The sequence below is a fragment of the Hypomesus nipponensis genome, chromosome 12, assembly GCF_054491055.1.
Source record: "Hypomesus nipponensis isolate SF chromosome 12, ASM5449105v1, whole genome shotgun sequence".
In the NCBI taxonomy this organism is placed as follows: domain Eukaryota; kingdom Metazoa; phylum Chordata; class Actinopteri; order Osmeriformes; family Osmeridae; genus Hypomesus; species Hypomesus nipponensis.
The window spans coordinates 16,455,001-16,457,500 of NC_140372.1; the positions used below are offsets into that span (position 1 = coordinate 16,455,001).

At 46.4% G+C, this 2,500-nt stretch overlaps 7 non-coding genes and 2 pseudogenes across 7 annotated transcripts in view; all 9 read right to left on the reverse strand.

Moving 5' to 3' along the window:
- LOC146263301 (5S ribosomal RNA) overlaps nt 1-7 on the reverse strand; it is a 119-nt gene extending 112 nt beyond the window's left edge. The window contains exon 1 of the ribosomal RNA XR_014725331.1: nt 1-7. This exon is cut by the window's left edge and continues 112 nt beyond it. This is a non-coding gene — a ribosomal RNA (5S ribosomal RNA).
- A 178-nt stretch (nt 8-185) lies between these two features.
- LOC146263302 (5S ribosomal RNA) lies at nt 186-294 on the reverse strand (annotated as a pseudogene).
- A 172-nt stretch (nt 295-466) lies between these two features.
- LOC146263303 (5S ribosomal RNA) lies at nt 467-585 on the reverse strand. Its single transcript, XR_014725332.1, has one exon. It is a non-coding gene; the product is annotated as a 5S ribosomal RNA (ribosomal RNA).
- Nucleotides 586-757: 172 nt separating this feature from the next.
- LOC146263304 (5S ribosomal RNA) lies at nt 758-876 on the reverse strand. Its single transcript, XR_014725333.1, has one exon. It is a non-coding gene; the product is annotated as a 5S ribosomal RNA (ribosomal RNA).
- Nucleotides 877-1,048: 172 nt separating this feature from the next.
- LOC146263305 (5S ribosomal RNA) lies at nt 1,049-1,167 on the reverse strand. The gene has a single exon (XR_014725335.1). It is a non-coding gene; the product is annotated as a 5S ribosomal RNA (ribosomal RNA).
- Nucleotides 1,168-1,345: 178 nt separating this feature from the next.
- On the reverse strand, nt 1,346-1,454 carry LOC146263306 (5S ribosomal RNA; annotated as a pseudogene).
- Nucleotides 1,455-1,632: 178 nt separating this feature from the next.
- Nucleotides 1,633-1,751, reverse strand: LOC146263307 (5S ribosomal RNA). The gene has a single exon (XR_014725336.1). It is a non-coding gene; the product is annotated as a 5S ribosomal RNA (ribosomal RNA).
- Nucleotides 1,752-1,935: 184 nt separating this feature from the next.
- Nucleotides 1,936-2,054, reverse strand: LOC146263308 (5S ribosomal RNA). The gene has a single exon (XR_014725337.1). It is a non-coding gene; the product is annotated as a 5S ribosomal RNA (ribosomal RNA).
- A 172-nt stretch (nt 2,055-2,226) lies between these two features.
- Nucleotides 2,227-2,345, reverse strand: LOC146263309 (5S ribosomal RNA). The gene has a single exon (XR_014725338.1). It is a non-coding gene; the product is annotated as a 5S ribosomal RNA (ribosomal RNA).
- Nucleotides 2,346-2,500: the final 155 nt, after the last annotated feature.

Below are 2,500 nucleotides of genomic sequence, written 5' to 3' on the forward strand. Positions count from 1 at the left end.
CGTACGAAATAAGTTGACAACCATAGGCTACTTATCCATATACAGATTTAGCAATTGACAATGCAAGGTAGTCTCTCTCTCTCTCTCTCTCTCTCGTGTCAAAATGAAAACAGCTTCCAGCCCCTTTCATGAAGGACTACTTGTGCATATTGCAAGATGTCAGTTTCTAAGTGAATGAGCAAAAGAGCATACAGCACCTGGTATTCCCAGGCGGTCTCCCATCCAAGTACTAACCAGGCCCGACCCTGCTTAGCTTCCGAGATCAGGCGTTGCCAGGCTGGTATGGCCGTACGAAATAAGTTGACAACCATAGGCTACTTATCCATATACAGATTTAGCAATTGACAATGCAAGGTGGTCTCTCTCTCTCTCTCTCGTGTCAAAATGAAAACAGCTTCCAGCCCCTTTCATGAAGGACTACTTGTGCATATTGCAAGATTTCAGTTTCTAAGTGAATGAGCAAAAGAGCATACAGCACCTGGTATTCCCAGGCGGTCTCCCATCCAAGTACTAACCAGGCCCGACCCTGCTTAGCTTCCGAGATCAGACGAGATCGGGCGTTGCCAGGCTGGTATGGCCGTACGAAATAAGTTGACAACCATAGGCTACTTATCCATATACAGATTTAGCAATTGACAATGCAAGGTGGTCTCTCTATCTCTCTCTCGTGTCAAAATGAAAACAGCTTCCAGCCCCTTTCATGAAGGACTACTTGTGCATATTGCAAGATTTCAGTTTCTAAGTGAATGAGCAAAAGAGCATACAGCACCTGGTATTCCCAGGCGGTCTCCCATCCAAGTACTAACCAGGCCCGACCCTGCTTAGCTTCCGAGATCAGACGAGATCGGGCGTTGCCAGGCTGGTATGGCCGTACGAAATAAGTTGACAACCATAGGCTACTTATCCATATACAGATTTAGCAATTGACAATGCAAGGTGGTCTCTCTCTCTCTCTCTCGTGTCAAAATGAAAACAGCTTCCAGCCCCTTTCATGAAGGACTACTTGTGCATATTGCAAGATTTCAGTTTCTAAGTGAATGAGCAAAAGAGCATACAGCACCTGGTATTCCCAGGCGGTCTCCCATCCAAGTACTAACCAGGCCCGACCCTGCTTAGCTTCCGAGATCAGACGAGATCGGGCGTTGCCAGGCTGGTATGGCCGTACGAAATAAGTTGACAACCATAGGCTACTTATCCATATACAGATTTAGCAATTGACAATGCAAGGTAGTCTCTCTCTCTCTCTCTCTCTCTCGTGTCAAAATGAAAACAGCTTCCAGCCCCTTTCATGAAGGACTACTTGTGCATATTGCAAGATGTCAGTTTCTAAGTGAATGAGCAAAAGAGCATACAGCACCTGGTATTCCCAGGCGGTCTCCCATCCAAGTACTAACCAGGCCCGACCCTGCTTAGCTTCCGAGATCAGGCGTTGCCAGGCTGGTATGGCCGTACGAAATAAGTTGACAACCATAGGCTACTTATCCATATACAGATTTAGCAATTGACAATGCAAGGTGGTCTCTCTCTCTCTCTCTCTCTCTCGTGTCAAAATGAAAACAGCTTCCAGCCCCTTTCATGAAGGACTACTTGTGCATATTGCAAGATTTCAGTTTCTAAGTGAATGAGCAAAAGAGCATACAGCACCTGGTATTCCCAGGCGGTCTCCCATCCAAGTACTAACCAGGCCCGACCCTGCTTAGCTTCCGAGATCAGACGAGATCGGGCGTTGCCAGGCTGGTATGGCCGTACGAAATAAGTTGACAACCATAGGCTACTTATCCATATACAGATTTAGCAATTGACAATGCAAGGTAGTCTCTCTCTCTCTCTCTCTCTCTCTCTCTCGTGTCAAAATGAAAACAGCTTCCAGCCCCTTTCATGAAGGACTACTTGTGCATATTGCAATATGTCAGTTTCTAAGTGAATGAGCAAAAGAGCATACAGCACCTGGTATTCCCAGGCGGTCTCCCATCCAAGTACTAACCAGGCCCGACCCTGCTTAGCTTCCGAGATCAGACGAGATCGGGCGTTGCCAGGCTGGTATGGCCGTACGAAATAAGTTGACAACCATAGGCTACTTATCCATATACAGATTTAGCAATTGACAATGCAAGGTGGTCTCTCTATCTCTCTCTCGTGTCAAAATGAAAACAGCTTCCAGCCCCTTTCATGAAGGACTACTTGTGCATATTGCAAGATTTCAGTTTCTAAGTGAATGAGCAAAAGAGCATACAGCACCTGGTATTCCCAGGCGGTCTCCCATCCAAGTACTAACCAGGCCCGACCCTGCTTAGCTTCCGAGATCAGACGAGATCGGGCGTTGCCAGGCTGGTATGGCCGTACGAAATAAGTTGACAACCATAGGCTACTTATCCATATACAGATTTAGCAATTGACAATGCAAGGTGGTCTCTCTCTCTCTCTCTCGTGTCAAAATGAAAACAGCTTCCAGCCCCTTTCATGAAGGACTACTTGTGCATATTGCAAGATGTCAGTTTAT